General features: G+C 38.7%; 1 long non-coding RNA gene across 1 annotated transcript; it reads left to right on the top strand.

Moving 5' to 3' along the window:
- The first annotated feature begins 983 nt into the window (after positions 1 to 983).
- On the top strand, positions 984 to 19,867 carry LOC147830470 (uncharacterized). The gene is made up of 4 exons (XR_015452877.1): positions 984 to 1,121; positions 2,534 to 2,562; positions 8,940 to 9,170; positions 15,130 to 19,867. It is a non-coding gene; the product is annotated as an uncharacterized LOC147830470 (long non-coding RNA).
- The last annotated feature ends 19 nt before the right edge of the window (positions 19,868 to 19,886 follow it).

Here is a 19,886-nt window from a genome sequence, read left to right as displayed (position 1 = left end):
TAAACTCTTCCCTTTGTTCCTCCAGCCCTATGGATGATAGCTTTTTTCTGCAGTTACTGGATGTCTTAATGTTCTTTTATTCTTTCAGTTTCCTGGTTAATAGCTTTATACAATTCTTTATATTAACTTTTTTCTATGCAGATTTCTTCTTTGCTTTACCTTAGCTGATGTAAGATCTTACCTGATGGGAAAACAATAAGGTTTTATTTAAAATGTTCTTGGTACAAAACAAAATTAAGTGACAAAGCAACTGCTACTCATTGTTATTTCATGGTGTACTAAATATCATTTATGCCTTCCAGGGGTACAGGTCTTCTAAGCTATTGTTTATGGTAATGATCTTTTTTTGACTCAGGTATCTGCCTTTCTCTTGTGCTCCAGCTACTTGTGATAAGAGATACATATCAAGCCAACATGATATAACTAATCAAATAATTATCCTTTTAAAAATTATGTGACAGATATGTTGTGTGTCACTACACTTAGGGATGCTCAGAGGCCAAATAGTCCAAACAATGTCACACTAAAAATTAAAGGCTAGACATTATGAACTTCTAAGATACATTTATAGGCCAATATGTATGTTCTCTTTAGATGGCATCCTACTAAAGGATAACAAATAAGAATTAAGTAAGAATTTTCTTTACGTCATTTAATGTCTTGTGATTAGATGGCGGTGTTTGACTGAAAGACTATTCCATACTAAGATGAACATGTAAATGTTACAAAGAAAATATCATCATGATTGTCATGCTAAAATACTATGTGTGGCTCTTGATGTTAAGTTTCTCTATAATATATAACTCTTGTCTGTTAACATTCTGCAGGGATTCAACTACTAGAACAACCATGGTTGATAAGAAATAACAGCCCTCTAACTGTGCTTTATGCTTCAAAAGTGCTTGATATTTTAACTATTATAATAGTTAAGCCCACTGCTCCTACTAAAATACTTATGTCACTGATCTTCTCTTCTAGGTGTAAAACAACTAAAGTTTGCAGACCAAAACTAGAAAGGTGACTGGGCTATGAGGGCAGCCAATATTTTGGCCCTGGCCCCCTCAAGGCCAACAAAGATCTAGGACACAAAGGAACTTTTCCTGCAGGACCCTACATCTTTGGTAAGTCACTCAACCTCCTGAGCAGGGAGATTGCTGGGCACCAGGGGACAAATGTACCATGTGCCAAAGCAGGGTCACCAAGAGGGAAAAATCTCTCATGCTTTCACTGAAAGCAACATGGTCAAGCAAGGCCATGACCCATCCTGACGACTGACACTGACAGAGGAGCTGAGAAGCTCTATGCATGGTTCCAAAGTAATGCCTGAGGAGACTTAACTGACCTTGACAGATAGCAAGAGGTTCGTACTGATTGACACAGGTCTCACTTTAACTTAGTCTTAAACAACCAGCAGAAAAGAATAACCAAAAGAGATATAAAATAATGCCATAGTAATTAAGCTAGATAAAAAAAGGAGCTCCAATCACTGACCCCTTCTGGCAGTTTCTACCTACACCAGTAGCTGACCACAGTTATGGATCATTAGGAATAAACTATGGTAAAAATCTATAAGAGCTCAGCTAGAGTTTTCAATTTCTTAAGAGAGATTTGTTTTTTAAATTGTCTCACCTTCTTACAGCTAAAACTAGAGAGATTTATGACAAAGTATCAGACTTACACATAACCTTTACCAGTGAAAGAATTTAAGAGCCAGCAGGTTACAATAACTATTTCAGCATCTAAGTGTGACTTTCTCCAACCTGCCCTTCCATTCTAGTGTGCTCGTGCATAGATTATACATGCTCTAATTTCTTAAAAGTTTTGTTTATTCTTGCCTAGAGGCTGCCAAACTCCAAACAGTCACACAAATGGAACCAATGACAAATGTGTTAGACTTCTTTTACCAGGATCCACCAGATCGAACTTGTAAACAGCTTATAACTGCTAAACTATACAATACAACTTCTATGTTGGATTCTGAAATACCCTGGACCTTCTTATCCTCTTTGTGGGAGGCCATTACTAGTTTCTCCCAGTGGAAACACTTATTGGGTATACTCATAGCAATCCTGCTGACCTTATAATTTGGCTCATGTATTCTTAACTGTTTCTTTGGCTTTGTCTCCTCCAGACTCAAAGCTATAAAGCTACCAAGATGACAATGCCTGGTGCCTATCAAAGGTCTTTAGATAGATCCTCTGTAGAGTAACTCTGACTGCTGATCACAAGTACGACCCTCTTCAGCACCCTCTTCAGCTAGAAGTAGCTAGACAGGTCTTCACCCTTTGCTCCCTCACAGCAGTTAGGGGTAGTTCTTCAGAGGGGGGAATATTATAGATAGGTAAGTTATCTTGTAGGCAGTTAGACAGGGCTTTCCTTAAAGCACCAGCCCTCCAGGAGCCAAAACTGCAAGGAGCCAACATGGAGAACAATTGAGGCACATTCATTGGTTAGCATTATAAAAAGAGGAGGCTTCCCCTGGGGATAGATAGCAGTGATTGATTTTCTTTTTTCTTTTCTTTTTTTTTTCCAGCTATTTGCAAATACCTGCATAATCTAAAGGTGAATTTCTTTTTTCTTTTTTTTTCCCATTAAGTTTATTGGTACATTTTTGGTATAAAATACAGTTACATTCATCATTGGGATCTTGTACCATTGCATGAGTATCTTGGTTCTTTTTTCCCCCCTTCCCTTACCCTCCCTTCGCCCCCTCCACCCTTCCCTATTTGCAAAGACTTTGTTTCCATTTTTTTCCTTTTCTCATACTTTTTCTTTTCCCTTTTTTCCTTTCCCCTACCCCTCCCACTTCCCCTGCACCTTTAGACCTTTTCTTCCTGTTACACAATATCAATTATACATTTTTAAAATTACAATATCAAGATCTAGGAGACATTACCACAGATTTTACAGAATTTAAAAGGATATAGAAAGCATATTTCAAAAATTTGTTTTGAAATAAATTTGACAACTTCTAGTGATTGATTTTCTAAATGGGAAATTCCTTGTTTTTGACTTGTTTCCCCATTGTATCACCATTTAATCAATATCACCCAGGTGACTGTACTTGTAGTCTTATTCTTTGGTCATGGTTTTGTCCCACCTCATGCCCACCTTGTAAATTTCCATTGGGTTTTATAGTGTTGTCCCACTTTGTACCCGCCTCACCACATGGCTTTGCTGTATACAACAACCTTGAAAAGTGGGGTGGGCGGGGAACCCACTTTCCAGACCCCTTTCTGTCTCTCTTAGGCAGAAGCTTTCTTTCTCCCAATAAATTTTTCCTACTCTTAAAAAAAAAATCTTACCTGAGCTTGTACCTGGAACTATAGCAACGATTTTCAGACAATGCCAGTAGAAGAGCCCTTGAGACACATGGTCTTTGCACAGTATGGGAAAAGACATGAACATTTTCACTTTTGTAGTTTCCCGGTTGTGGTACAAAACAGGATCACATGGGTCCCGTCTTATACAGTGGCTCCAGTTCAGACCCTCACTTCCCTGGGATGCTGGTTTGGGTCCACAGAAGTTGTATACTTCTAGGTCAGATGAGACTCTGTTAGGACAACTGGTTGAGTGCTAAGAACATAGAAAACAAGACATTTGATGTGGAGGTATCAGCCTACGGAGTCTGCCAAACCAGCTGAGAAGGACTGGGCTGGGAAGGTAAGAAGTAACATTGCAAAACACTCTGGAATCTATGGCCAGAGCATTTAAGAGAGGCAATTGCTATTCTAGTAGCTGCTCTAGGTCACATTGTCAGGGCCTATGGGAAGCCAGGAAAAGTTCAGGAATCTGGCAAAGATTTGAAGGATGATTAACATATGAATATAATAGTATCTAATTATTATTCACTTATTATATCCTAAACATGTTACCCGTATTATCTTATTTAATCCTTATTACAACCCTGTATAAATGAGGAAATAGTTTTAAAGAGGCTCAGTAATTTGTTTAGTCCAACAGTCATATAATTAGTAAATGTGGGGCATGGGCTTTGGATCCTGGTCTATATGTCTTGAGTCTAGAACTCCTAAGCACGATATTTGGTTCTTTCACTGTGCATATATTTTGATATACAAGAAATCAATATTCCTAGTGGGAGGAAGCCCATAAGCCCTTCTCTGGCTAAAACTGCCTCATTTTTACTTCTATCAGTCTGAAATTAGCTTTTAAAAAAGGCAATCTTAATTTAAAATAGCAATTGATGTCTGTTTTATTCTAGGCAGTTTGAATTTTTCTCCTTTGATATGAGTTGCATTTACTTCTTTAGTAATCTGAATTACTGCTTCAAACAACAAATCTCTTTTCTTTTCTTTAATAGTCCTTTCCCTGTGGCTCCTGGCTGGACCCACTTCCATATGCAGCCATCCCTCAATCTCCCCAGGGGTAGGCTCTAGGAACCCCATGTGGATAGCACAATCCAAGGATGTAGGTAGGATTAGGCCTATATAAAATGGCCTAATATTTCTATATAACCTATGCACATCCTCCTGTGTATTTTAAGTCATCTCAGAGTACTTAAATTGTTTACTACATTAAAATACAACATGAATACAATGAAAACAGGTGTTATACTGTATTGTTTAGGGTACAGTGAAAAGAGAAAAACCGTCTGTGTATGCTCTATGTCTAGAATCAGGTAGGGTATGAGCTTCCATGCAAGCATGTGGGCTGCCGTTGGTAGAATAAAATCTTGTTGGCTACCAAGAAAAGGGGGACAAAGCCACATGGAGGACAAAATCAGGTAATTTCTGGTTAGGATTACTAAAATTCTGCTTTCGGTTGAGCCTCAGCTCCCCCTTGTGGGGTGTGAGGGAATGGAGGATGGAACATTCAGCCTCTGTTTGCTCCAGACTCACAGTGTCAGCAAAGCAGCTCTGACCAATGAACTACAAAAAATTATCAGAAATCTGTAAAGCACTGTATGTGGTTTACTATAATTCATAACAACAACAAAACTACCAAAGTCTTAATTGGTTCAGGTTTGGATTTTGCTTTGTACTTTCTGTTTAAGGAGATCATTTTGTATCTCACCAGGGTCTAAAGAGTTTTGAGTAATGCTGATCCTTACAAGCTTATGTCACTCCCTGCTATCATATATTTGAAAGCACCTTTTCCACACCTGCAAATGCAGATTGGTTTCTGTTTACTGTTTCAAGTGACACTTTTTATTAAGATGTAAGCAGCATGGAAATAAAATTATAGGAGGAATCTTGAGTTTTGACCTTCTTGACTTTGTTGCTAATAAACTGTCAAGATAACACATTACCTTATACAGAAGATCTTAAAATATTCAAGACTCCACTGGTCAGATTCCTTAACCAGAGGAAAGATAAATCTGTGTATAAACAGGTAGATTACCAATTTACATTGTCTGTTTCTTGTTTATCAGCCAGTGAAGTCCAAGGCCACAGTAACTTGACTTTTTCCTGTCTGAAAGGTTAACTTGGTATTTTGGGTAAGGACTCTTAGCTCTTCTGTCTCTGACCTTGGAATGTCATTCAAACTATAGAGTTTCTCTCTAATGTAGCCTCAATTATTCAAAAGGGCTTTAATCTTCCAAATTAACCAAATACCTTCCACTGCCCTTGCCCAAGGCTCAGAGTAGACCTTTATCAGTTAATGAAATTCAACTGGAAAAATTTTTGAGGTTTTTATCATTTATGTTTAATTTTAAAACTTCCCCCCTTTATTACAAGAGTGTAAGCTATAGTAAAGAGCAGACTTGCTTGAAAGTATGACAACATTATTTTAAAACAATAGATTTTATTCAAATTTTAGCTAATTGAATAGAACATTTCTATCACATATGGGCTAGCTTGGATGTAAAATTTGTTCATCTAGTATTTGATCTTAATTTAGGAGATCCCATTTTCTCCTTGCCTCTGCTTCTTTTCTTCCCCACTTTTCTATTTTCCTCCCTTTTCTTATTTCCTGACCTCATATCCCTCTCCCCTCAACTGCTACAAGACAGATTTTTGTCTTTCTCATTCAGCACTGATTAGTTTTAGGGACTGCTCTTTAGGTTTCTGGCTGACATATAATTTCACTTATGAGATATACTTTTCTAACCTGCATTTCATTACACAGATAGGAATTGTGAATAGGAGTATAATACTTCTTTCCATTCCTGACACTGCAGGCTTAGATCAACTTAAAGCCCCAGCTCACTCCTTTGACTGACTCCAGAGCTGGAATTCATCTCTGGGGATCTCTTCCAACCCTTTCAAAGCTTTTCTTTCTCTTTCTGCCTCCTTCCAGCTACACAGACACTGAAGAATGGATCTGCTTTTTACTGGGCCAGTTGGGTTGAACAAGACTCAGAAACTTGCTAAGACTGCCTGGTGGGGTCAGGTGCAGGGGAAGTGGGTGCAGTAAAGGTCACGCCATCCCACTCCACAGAAGCTCTCACTCCCCCCAGCCCCCACTAGTTTTCTTCCACAGACTATTCAGAGCTGGCTAGTTTTGTTTGCCAAATCCAAACTGGGAAATTTTCTTTCCTGTGATTTATTCCACACCTGGGAGCTTTTGTCTCTGGATTGTAGAAGGCTGGTGTACCAGACTCAGCCAGCTTCCACAAGGATGCTTTAAGTTGATTGCCATGTGCTGGGGCTGAGGCCAGGAGTTCCCATGGAGGGGCTGACAAGCACTGAGCACTGTGTCTCTGTAGTGCAGGGCTCAGCCTGACAGTCTGGAGGGAGGCACTTGTTCTATGCGTGGCATAGATCACACATCCTATGGCCATTTCTGGTGCTGGCACAGGCCCCTTGGGGTCACTCAGGTAGGCTCTTCTCCAACACTATTGAAAACTGGATGGGTCCCCTGACAGGATTTCTATATTTTTCTCTGTCTCAGGCAGAGTGTGCAAATGGAACTGAAAGAATTATGGTTGTTAAACTGACTCTGTAGGTGGTGGTGGTGGTGGTGGTGGTGGTTGTTTGTGCAACAGATGCAGGCCACACTCCCTGTGAGCTTGGCATTTTCCTGCTAATGTGGCTTTCTGTCAGTGTTTGTAGAATAGGAAATCTTTTCTGTATACTGACTGTCTCATTCAGATCCTAGCTCCATTGCTTTCTCTCTCTATGCCTCTAGGCAAATAAGTAAGCTTTCCTGGGCTTCGATTTCTTCCTGTAAAATTAGGACAGAGATAGCATCAACTTCAGAGGGTGCCTAAAAGGCTTAAACAACCTAATGTCTAATGAAATACTTAACCTAGTGCCTGGCACATTGTAAATTCTCAATAAACATCTGTAATAATTATTGCAATCATCTCTATATTTGGTTGCACTTCTATTATCTTGTCAATGTTTTCCCACTTATTGTCTGATTTAAGCCACCCAGTAAATCTGAGAGGCAGAGATTATTGTGGCTTTTTTTTACATACGCAGAAACCAAGGCTCAAGGGGAACAATTTACTTAAAGTCATGAATCTAAAACATGAGAAGGTTTGGACTCGTGTCTGTATGAATTCCAGAGTATTGGCTCCTTGATCACTAGTTCCCTGCCCTGGAGCTGAAGAATACACATAGTCAAGCTCCCAGGATCTTGTGATGACCTTTCTCCATTAGGGGAACCTTTTCAAGAGAAATCTTCCTTCTCAGAACTCCACATTTTTGAGAGATCTCCTTCCCCAGGCTTCTGAGACCCACCTCAAATGGCCTTAGGTAAAGGATTCCGACACATTGGTCCCACATTCCTTCCTTTTCTTCCTGGTGGGCAGCCTTGTCTGGTCATTCCCGAGTTTGACCACCCCTGGGCTCTGCACCAGGGTTCATCACTTTCTCTTTGTCACACAAGGATTCTTCATCTAGTAGCAGGGAACCATTCTGTGAATGCTGTGATTTTATAATAGAAAAGGAAATTGACAGGCAAGACTTCATAGTGCAGATCACCAGAAACCAGGCCTAGGAAGTTACACCCTCAGCATTGGAAAATATCTCAAGTGAGGACCAGCTCAGTGGGGCTTCCTGTATCTCTGCCCTTGGTGGTAGCCAGGTGCCTTCAAAATGAGCACAGCAAGTCAGTTAAAGGTTCAATGTATGCACCAGCATGGGCAGATACACCAGGACTTCCATGAAGAGATGAAAAATTCAGATGTAACTTCAAACTGAGATTAACTTCTCTCTCTGTCTCCCGTGTCTCACACTTCGTATATGTGGTCTGAGGGTGCTAAGGGTCAAATCTGTTTGAGATATGCTGGGCTAAGTGCATTTCTTCAATGAAGGCCTTCTTATCCACCACTGAAACTCTCTGCAGGAAATTTTGCTTGCAGTATTTCCAAACATGTCAAGTTTCTGGATTTTTTCCTTTTTTATTGCACAGTACTCACTGAAGCAAGGACACCAAGGAACTAAGAAGTGGGAGGAAAGGGCATGGTCCCATGGGCTCCAGCAGCTGGGACCTGAATGAGCCCCTCATATGGACTGCAGCATCTTCAGCCACATAATAAGAATGTGGCACTACTGGATGTGCTTTAGCACTTCTTCCAAATATCCATCTTGAGGGTACTTTAGAATATCTATTTCTTTCCAGAGTCGATCATAACTCTGAAATACATAATAATGAATGCTATAATCCTGAATGTTACAATCTCAAAATATCAAAACCTTTAGAGTCTAAAATTCCAAAAGAAGAAAAGCTGAAATCCTGGAAATAACAATGGAAGAGGCTATATGAGGGTGTAGAAGGGATTAATGGGTAAGGATTAGTGCATTTTCAGTTATACACAAGACAGTTACATCATGTTATGCAGAACAAATATCCAAAAGCCCAGTAACACATTATTTTGGGTGGGTGGATGTGTGTCAAGTCCATTTGTGAAAATGGATTTCAGTTGAATCCCTAAACCATAATCACAGACTTGAAATTAGGTGTGTGGTCAAGGCTTCTAAAAGTGAATTTCAAGATAGTTACCAATAAAGTTTGTTTTTTCCCCTCAGCCCAAAGCATTTGGTGGAAAATTCAGATGAGTGGATTGGTCATGCAATATGGTAGTGATGAGAACTTCAATTTAAAAATGCATCATTCGTCTGCATTGACATTCCTTTCAGCTGATGAAATTCCAGGAGTTTTAATGAATTAAAGTTGCATTTGCCTGAGAAAGCAAGCAGTTACTGACTGGTTTGGAAATAATTACATGCACAGTAGGATAAGAAGACACTTACACTAAGGTATTGGTATTTTATCACCAGTATTGTTTCTGCCAAATTTGTGGTTTGTATGAGTGCATTTGGAATGGATTTCCCAAAGCAGAAGATGGGAAAACTTAATAGGAAATGCTTATGTTGGTGTATATCAAATCATAGAAGAATTTCAAAAAGAGCAGCACTATGTAGAAAACGAATGTGAACATATTCTTTGAAGACAGCCAAGCCCTAGGAAAAAAATCAGCTATTCATCACAATACAAGACTTCAAAATATAGGAAATGATCAGGAAAATTGGCCAGCTTTTATGGACCACCTCAGTGCAATTGCCCATAATCTATCCCGATAATACACTTTTTCATGTCAAATTTTCTCTTTAGTCTTTTAAAATGCCCCATTCTAAATTGCCAGTATTATTTTTTACAATTCACTATGCTATGTACTTCATCTTTGCATCATTTCCAATATTGGAGGTATGTATTATGTGAGGCAGATGGGGGAACCACTGAGCTAAATCCCCGGCCCTGAGGTATGTATTATATAAAAAACTTTGAGGGAGTTCTAATTCATGTCATGGTTTTCTTTCTTTTTTTTTTTTTGTAAATTTGACTCTGTAAGGGAGTGCTATTACAATATAATCTAGTGTGTAAGCATTGTGTGTGTATGTAAAAACATTGAAACTCTGACAATGAAGAGATGTCCTTTTTGTGTGTGTCTGTACTTGAGGAAGAAAATTTCTGAAGATCTTGGCTTTTCCCATGTCTACATATGTGGCTGTATCACATTAAAATTGAAAAACTACTTTTTAAATTTATATTTTCAATTTACTCATAGTAACTACATATTTATGGGGTATAGTGTGATGTTTCGATACATGTGTACGATGTGTGATGATCAAGTCAGTGTAACTGACATACCCATCCCTTCAAATTATTATCATTCCTTTGTGCTGGGAACATTGAAAGTCTTACTTGCTGTGTAAAATATTCAATTATTGTTGTCAACAATAGTTAGTACTCTACTGTGGAATGGAATATTAGAAGTTATTTCTATTAACCAACTATTCATTAACTACCCTCTCGCCATTCTCTTTCCTCATTTTTACTAACCTTTAGTTACCATCATTTTACTCTCTACTTCTTTGAGATTAACTATTTAAAGCCTCCACATATAAGTGAGAGCATGTAGTATTTGTCTTCCTGTAACTGACTTACTGAAGTTAATATAATGTTTTCCAGCTCTATCCATATTACCACAAATTATAGAAATTCATTCTTTTTAAATGGCTGAATAATATCTCATTGTGTAGATATATCACATTTTCATTATCCACTCATCTATTGATTGACGCCTAGGCTAGTTCCATTTCTTAACTATGTGAATGCTGATACCAAAAACATTTAAGAAACAAAGAAAATCTGTAGTACTTGGAGCACAGAGAAAGATGAGGTTCAAGAGAGATGGGAGGGATATGAGCAGGGAGGACCTCTAAATCTTTGGTGAAGATTTGATTCTGAATGGAACGGGGTGTTTCTGAAGGAGTTTCAGGCCCACAGTGGAAAAAATAGTGGACATTATGGGGGCAAGAGAGAAGCTGGGACACGAGCTAGATATCTATTGCTCTGATCCAGGTACCAGAAACTGGTAGCTAGGACTAGGATGGCAGAAATGGGAGAAGGAGATGGATGAGTATTTTCCTGTCCTATCATGTATGAACTGCCTGGTACAAATTCTCAAGAATTTGCCTGGCAGGGGGAAGAGTTGGCATAAAAATCAATAGGGGAGTTTGATAAACTGCAAACTCCTAGGCACCATTCCTAGAGAAGCAAGTCAGAGGGGGCTAAGGCAACTGCGTTTTAAGTGGGTGTCAAGGGAAGCTGATGCAGGTGATGAAAACATTGCTTTACATCTTGCTACTTACTGCATCAGTACCACTTGGCATCTTGTTAGAAATGCACCCCTGCCCTCTAAGTTAGAATCTGCACTTTAAGGATCATCTGGATCATCTGGGATCATGGGCTGTGTTGTGTGATAAATTTGAGAAGCTCTGCTCTGGATGGCAGGGCAAGACTGTCCTCCATCGTCTCTCATAGTGAATTTTGAGGAGTAAAGGGTCTGCCTTGGGTCCTTGGGAACATGGTTGTTCTTCGTTATAATCTTGCTCAGTTTAATTTGAGTGAACCAGCCCTGGCTGTGCCTTCCTTTCTCACCCCTCCCCTGGGTGGGATGGACATGTCCTTGGAAAAGGGAAAGGTCCACCCATGTTGAGTACCTGTTCCTGAGAGGGCCATGCTGGATGTCCAGTGAGTTCCTGAATGCTCCCACTTCTGTCTCTGAGGAGACCCCTCCACCCACTGCGGTTTTATTGTTTTTAAAATCTATTTTATATTCCATTATGTGTTTGCACTGTCCTCCCTCTCATTCAGCTGCTATACATGCTACATTCTAATCTAGGTTCAGAACATTTCATCAGATGGGCTTCGATTAAAATCCAATAAAATTTAAAGCAAGAGAAAGTCCAGAATAAAGGAAACAGCATGCAGCACACAGGGTCTGAATGAAATCCTGTTTCTAGCTTTCTGAGCACATTTTGGGAACTGCCTCCAAGGCATTTATTAAAAGCAAAACAGAACAGTAAAAGTGGTCTCCTCTTGCTTTTCCCACACAATTTTTTTTGTGTCTTTAGCCTCAAGAATCAAATACTGTCCCTTAGGACCTGAAGAGTTTAAGATATGTAGTAGGTACAGATTTGTAACTTGCGTATCCTAGTATTATGTGCTCTGTATTCCCTCCTCCCAAATCTGCTCCTTAAGTGGACATTCTCTGTCCAGCACTTTATCAGTCAGTGCTTACTAGAGAAACATTTAATACAATATATATAAATGTACAAGTATTTACAAGATTGGTGTTGATGGCAGAGCTAGATGTAGAAGAGTGCAAAATGTCTGTCTATGCACTGGAGATCCAAAGGATCCAATCAAAGCCCCGGAGCCCACTGTAGTGTCCTGTGTGAGTCAGTATCAGGAGGCTGAAGAATCTTCAATGGCAGGCTGAAGGCTCTGTGCTGGAAGCCAGGAGACAGCTTCCAAGGTGAACACAAAGACTGGAGCTCCTTCGAAGAAACAGAAGAAGTTGTCCTTTGGTTCCCTTTTATACCATTCTGAAGACAATCCTTCCTAGAGTGTGTCTTCCACACCCAGAGCTATGCTGATCCAATTTATTTTGGGCGTTTCTTACTGAAGTTGGCCCAATCAGTGAACATTCACAAGCACCATCTCTTTCTTCTCAGAGGCACCATCGCAGCTGCCCCTCCCATTCAGGGCCAAAACTGGCAGGAGGGAGTAAGAAAAGCTCTATTCTATTTATCCCCCCAAAGTGCCCATTATGGACCATGGGTTGTCAATCTGTCTCGATATATGCTTTCTTGTCACATTGCTCAATATAGGTAATTAGGTGCATCTAACTTATCTTTACTCTCTGCTCCTTGGTAATTATTCTCCCTCCCATTCTGTGCAGGAATCTGTATCCTCCACTTAACCCCTTACTTTAAATTAGCAAGCAGAGCTGCAGTCAGGACTATCTTGTGCTTGCTGACATCTTCACTCAGAGTCTCCATTATAATTCTTAGTGTAAGAAATTTCTGCTTTATGCAGCATTTCTTTTTCTAGGAACTTAAGGAATTGTCATAATTGCCAGACAAAGCATGGGTGATGTGGTAGGAGAGACAGTGCCATAAATTTTGTCATTAATTTGAGGATGGGCTCTCTTCCCTGATACAGTAGGCTTAGGCATCCTCCACCTTACCCTAACACAAGAAAATAAGACTGTCGAGAGGTGGTGCTGGGAGGGGGGCTGTATGTGCACGAATACAATTGTGCTATTCACTTGTAATTACTTTCCCAACAGGCTACTAGAGTGGGAGTGAGGGAAGGGAGCAGAGCTAAAACTCATCAGTTGCTTTTGTTGTTTGTCAAACAGGAGGAGGAGAGGAACTGCAGGGAGGTTCTCTATTATCTGTTACTCAGTTTTAAACGTTTCAATTATGCTTCTCCACTAGTATGGAAAATTGAGAGTTGGCTATAAAATGCTTATAAAAATAACCATACTTGGAGCAGTTTAATTACTTTAATGAAATGGAGACAAATATTTGTAAGTGAAGAGCATGCTCATAGATAATGCAAAGAGAATACATGTATTATTTAGCAAATGACTTAATTAGTTTTTAATTGGTAGAAATTGCAATGATTTTTCAGCATATCTTTTATTAGAATAGTTTTTAATAATAAAAAAGCACGTGGGTATCTTTGTAGAAAGCCATTTACTGTAAAGTGGGATAACAGATTTGTTGTTTCAGCTAGAAAAATTTCAATTCTATTATAAGCGAATTATAGTTCAACTTATCTTTGCAGTGTTCAGTGTAGCTGCTCACATGTCATCTGTAGTATGTTCACATCCGAATGCATTCAACGAATTGCAGATGACTTGGTTTCTGGATTCTATCACTCTTTAAAAACCAATTGGTATTCATCCATCCACCCATCCTCCTTTCCATCCACTTACACATATATTTAACATTTATGGCATGCCAGAAATAGTAACAAGTATTAAAAATGTAAAGGTTTCTAAAAAGCAGGGCCAAATGGAAAAGCCCAAAGTCCAATCGAAGAGCTAGACACATAAGTGAATAATTACAATGAGTTTTGGAAATGACATTCTACAACTAAGTATCAAGTGGCTTTAAAATAAAGATAAAGGAACAACCAGCTATTCCTGGGGGCTTCGGAGAATGCTGCCTAGAAAAACTAACTTTCCTAGTAGTTGGAACATTAAGAAGAAAAACAAAAGTTTGGAAATAAATCTTCAGTGTGTTTACGAAACAATCGGAGCTGGAAAGGATTAACTGGAGCAGAATTCTTCTAGGTCTTTGAACATCATAGTAGGAATGTACTATAAATTAGCATTTCTGTAATTATGAAAGTAATACATGCTCACTATGGAAAGTTGAACAAGTAGAGAAGTATTATAAGAGGAAAATAAAAATATTAACTTGCAATATTAACCCTTTCTAATGATTTAATAGCTTTTTATTTCTGAATACACTTAAAATGATAAGCTTGTGCTACATAAATAGCCTTATATCCTGCTTCCTGGTAAATGTAATTCTTGATGACTCTGTAACAATCCTCAATATGCATGTACATATGGGCTATAATTTATTAAAGCAGTCCTCTGACATTGGATATTTTTATTATTTCCATTTATTATGATAATAAGTGATGCTATAACAAACAAATTTGCTTGCATTTCTGATGTTTTCCTTAGGGTAGTTATATAGAATTGAAGCTACTATGTCACAAGATATAAAAATTTAAAGAGTTTTGATATATGTTGTCTAAGTGATTTTCTAGTGGAGGATATTAGCAAGGTATAAGATAAAAGCACTATTGGACAATAGGAAACTTTTATAATGCCTTTATGTTTTTAATACTTTACATCTTAATAGAGAGAAAATAGTATCTCATTTTTAGGGTAGTTTGCATGTCCTTAATTTTAATGATATATCTTTTAAGCAGTTTCTAGTGGCTTTAGCAGCATATTTATTTTTTCCTTGAAATTTTCTTTCTCCTATAGTATTTTAATATGTTATTGATTTATTATTTTATTGATGGTTCAAATAGTCAAATATGTAAAAAATGTCCTTTGAGATTTCATGCATTTCTGAATGTTTTTGACATTTGAGATAGTGTTCTCAAGACCCCTGGGGTAATCCTCTTACCATATACCAACAGGTTTCTCAGCCTATGCAGTATGAAAATGCATCCTATATATAAAACAATGAAATCCTATGTTTTATATATATATATATATATATATATATGTAAAACAATGAAAAAAGAACAAGTGCTTTAGATATTCATTAACTCTGTACAGTTATTATGTCAACAAGATGTTTGCACATTTACCACTTTTTAATATCTTTTTAGAGCAGAAGCTTACTGCTTGGAGCCCCCAATGAAAAAAAGAAAGCTGTGATTGGATGTCATTACTGCCAATCAACTGGAGGATAACATAGGCTGTGACTTTTCAAGGGAGAGATAAAAGGACCAGGTCACGACTTAGGTGATTATGGTGTGTGTAAGCCAGTGTATGCAGTGTGTGTGTGTGTGTGTGTGTGTGTGTGTATGTGTGCAGGTGTATCTAGTTTGACTTAGGCCTCTGAAACAGTTCAAGGAGAAGTGATATCTGATGATTTCATAATGTCATCTTAAATAGAAAATAAAGGGACTTTGTTGAAAAAATGTCTGATTGATATCTAGTCCTTTCACTCACTGCTTTAAAAAAAGAGTATTAATTTGAGTGCAAACAAGGAGAAAATAATATTGATCTTTGGTAAAAAATTCTCCAATTCTTGTAATTTATGTCAAATTATTATCAAATTAAGTGACAAACAATGAACAGGAAAAATTCTTAAAATAACTATAGAATATTCTGAAGAGAAAGCTCCCCATTCTTCTTAAAGAAGTATTTTGAAATACCTTGTTGTTTGTTTGCTTTTCCAAATAGAATTTAGAATAACTTGTCAAACTCTACACCCTCCCTTCCAAAAATATTCAGTGAGAAATAATTAGAAATGCAGACAAAGATAAATGTAAACTGTTTTTGGTAGTATGGTTATTATAGGTTTGATGAAATGCCATTTGAGATCAATGAGATTACTGTTGAATACAGATGTGATGCTCCCAATGTCTCCTGATGTCACACCACAAATTGAGTAAGTCCTCCCCTAAATGACATGGATGAGTACCCCATTTCAGAAGACAGGTCCCACTTAAAGCATAGAATGAGAAAATTCCCTGGGCCACTACCCTTGTAGGAAGATTATATATAGGACTATTTCTGCCAGAAGAGTTTTCTGCTTGGTCAAATAGAGGGATGAAATAATATTTCTGATATCCTGTAGACAGGAGATCATGAAAGAGATAACATAGATTCTGGACAACTTAGGGGTGGGGGAGATGGCCTGGTAAGGATGATGTAATTACTTTGACAGCAGTGTGGTGCGGCCACCTTGGGAGAAATGTCCTGCTGCATAAACTCACAGACCTAGAAGGACTTCAGTGATGGACAAGCATGTCGGCTTGGTGTGGTGCTGCCTGAAGTCCACAATAGGCAATTGTGGGTGCCTACTTCAGGGGCATCTGTTGCCACGGTGTTTTTCAGTTTGAATGTGTGGAAGGCTCATCTTTGGTGAGAAACCAACTCGTTAGAAGTCATTTCAGTGAATGGGACATTTATTTGACTGACTCTTGATCCTCATCCTTTGGCCTTTTAGCATGCTCATCTTTACCTGCAGCTCCTGAGAAGGCTTGGTAACGGCTGTCTCAGGAGGCTTCACAGTTCACTTCATAACTGACACGACTGAGCCTTGTTTCCTTGACTGTAAAATGAGATAAATATGTTGTCTTGTAGCTCACAGTGATGCTTTGATAATAAAGTAAAAATCATGTAGGTAAAAGTGCTATGCAAAGGTGAGATATTACAATATTTCAGAATTATGCTTGAGCTTTCATCAATAAAGAAATTTCTGATTTGCATTTCAGGATATCAAGACTTGCGTCATTTTGTATTTTACCCTATCTGGGATAAAGTTAGCTTTTCCAAAACCAGACCCTTTGGTCAAAATAGCTGTCGTCACTTTCCCCGTGCAAGTGTGGCAACTCCGTGTTTTCCCTCCAGGGTTCAGGCATGTTTCAGAACATGGAGGACCTTGAGAATTTCTCCTTTTGGGCACAAGGTGGTGCTAGTGTATCCAGAAAGAAACTTCACCCTGCTACCGAATCAAAAATTCTCTTCCTTTCAACCCTAATTTATAATCAGGATTTACAACCCATTGTCATAACTTTACCTTTCCTAAGCCATCAATTCTGTTTCTTTTTTAAAAATTCTCTTCCTATAAAATTACTTTTTTGATGATTAAGTTTGCTTTGTGGCAAATCCACGACTACATTGAAAATTATTAACTCTGGGTTTCCTCCGGGGTCAGTGCTGGCCTTTCTTCAGTGGAACTTGATTAGACCTAGTCTTGGGCTTATTTGCTGAATATCACTGTCAAGATCTGAAGGTGAATGTGTTTTGAGGAATGGTTGAATGGGAGGAGGGTGTGAAGGCATTGTTTGTATTGCTGAGCTATTGTGTTGTTGAAGGTGTTTTGGGGTTCACATGTGACCAAGGGCAAAACCACTTGGGTTTTCTGCGCCTCAGTTTGACATCTCTAATGTGATCATCATAACAGCAGTCTCTTTGTAATGTCACAAAAGCTAAAGGTAGCTGACAATGTAGTTTTTTCTCATCTGTAAAATGGGATGACAGGTGATAGTTACCTCTTAGGGTTGTAGAGTAAGTAAACAAGTGAAAACATTCAAAACTTGTATGGACTGAGTAGTTCTGAACACTAGTAATTATTGTCCTCATCAGTCAAGGATGCCAGATGGTATGTGCATGGGGCTGGGGGTCAGCTGGAGGGCCTGGAGCCCCTGATTTTAGACCTCCTGGCTCTGAGATTGCAGGGTATTAGTCCCCATCTAGGCACAAAGCTGGTCTTTGAACTGCATTTCAAGTAATAGTATGTTTTTTTCCCTTTTTCTTTTGTATTTTTTCTCCCCTTCTTACTTAATGGAAGAATAAATTTCCGTTTAAATGGTTCTCGTTTTTTTTTAGGATATGAATTTGTGTTTCCGAGAGAAGAAAGGGGACTTAGTTTTCCTCCTAGCAGTGTTGTCAAAGAGCCTTTTAAGATTAGACAGAGCTGGCTTGGAAGCCAGAGGACTCCAGATCTAGAGACTTGGAAATAAAATTCCTTATAAATTTAACGACTGACATTTTGTTACTTGATGATTTTTTAAAAGGTTAATGGTGATTTTTTTTTCTTCCATCAGACCAAGTTGTTATAAAGGTTAAAATGAACATGCAGAATGTGAATGATAATATTGAGGTTCTAGATGTTATTTTTTAAAGTGGAGGCTACTGGGTATCTGAGTGCGTGCGTGCGTGCGTGTGTGTGTGTGTGTGTGTGTTTAGCGAAAGAGGTCATGGTACGGAAATGCTGGATTTGATAAAATATGGTTGAATCAGCAATTTCAAATATAAATTCAGGAAGCAAGGCTGTTACACACACACTCTGTCTCTAATCCAATCTTACACACATCCACGCCCTTTACACCTTAGTTCTGGTTTAAAATATAAAACCATTACTTGTCCCAATGCATTTGAAAATGGAACAAACAGTAAAATATGGGTCATTCCTAACTGTGTTTGGGATATCTAGTAATTTTACCCTTGGAGGAACATGAAAATGATTTTCTAGGGCAGGGATCAGCCCCAGGCTTCTCCTTAAAAGCCCTAGTAGAACAAAATCTGCCTAGCCAGGAATAGGCATAAGTCATGGGGTGGGGGTGGGTAAAGAGCAGATAATAGAAAAGGAGAGGAGACTGGAATGAGGAAAAGAGAGGAGGAAGGTAGAGAAAGGACAGAGAAAGAGTAGTACATTGTGGTAATGAAGACAGTTACCAGCGGTGTGATCAGATGTGTGGGGGAGGAAAGACTAGGAGCTTGGTAGTTAGGAAACCCAGGGCTAGCATTGCAGCCCTGTGGCTTGTTAACCCTAAGAAAATTATGTAAATCACTCTGATTCTCTGTTTTCTTAATTCTGAAGTGGTGTTGATAGTATCTGTCTTTACATGATTGTAGTTTAACAGGACATGATGTCAGTGTGTCTGTGAGTGTATGTGTGTGTTCTTACCTGTAGACACCTGAATCTCCACCGTGAAGAGACCTGCGGAGGTTTCCCTTCTTTGTTGCCCACTGTCCTCTGCCTTTACCAGCTCTTCTCCAATTTAACTCCCACACATAGAAGAACCTCCTGAAACCTGGTAGTGAGGGTGGGCTTGGGAATTACAGGGAAGTATCCCAAGGAAAATGTGTAGGTTAGGTTGCCCAAGTTTGAGGCAATGTCTGCTCGTCCTTCTGGAGAGTGTACCTTCCAATCCCTTCTTTGTTGACAGCTAGGTAAATTGTTGTGTGTTCATTGTTGTGTGTCACAACAATTGTGTGATGATTGTTGTCATATGCAAAGACTCTCCTTAAGGGCATCTGTCCCTGTCAAAATGTGCAGCAGGTAGGGCTGGGGATTTAGCTCAATGGTTTTGGCATCTGCTGTGGAAGTGCAAGGATCCGAGTTCGATCCCTGGTACCAAAAAAAAAAAAAAAGTGTACAGCGGGGATCCAAGAACAGTGTTCTCCAGACCCTTCTCAGCTGGTTGTAAACAGAGTCAGCAGTGCATGCCGGTGGTTTTTCAAATGAAAATAAATATACTGAATCACAGTGCTAGTCCCCATTTGTCCATCCTAAGTGAACATTGGGTGAATGTTAAATATTTTGCTAAAGTCAAGGTATACTATGTGTGCAATAACCCTAGAGTTCTTCAGCCCATTAATTCTAATGAATAGATTATTTTGTAGATATTTTGAAATATTTTCTTATAAAGGATGCTTTAAATTTTCTAAGATTTTATCAATGCTGTGTTGGTCTATGGTTTCCTGGAACCACTTTTTCTTTATTTTAAAAACCCAAGAATTATTCAATATTCACCCTTCTTATGCATTGCTTATTATTCTTGATCTTATCATGTGAACATAGTGCAACTCTGAGGTATAAATACAAAAGTGCCTTTAAGCATCTGAG

Source organism: Heterocephalus glaber, unplaced genomic scaffold, assembly GCF_053883595.1.
Source record: "Heterocephalus glaber isolate CG9 unplaced genomic scaffold, H.glaber_assembly_v1.0 deba00000122, whole genome shotgun sequence".
Taxonomy (NCBI): Eukaryota; Metazoa; Chordata; class Mammalia; order Rodentia; family Bathyergidae; genus Heterocephalus; species Heterocephalus glaber.
The sequence above is the reverse complement of the archived record's forward strand: the minus strand, read 5'-3'. Positions and strand labels throughout refer to the sequence as shown.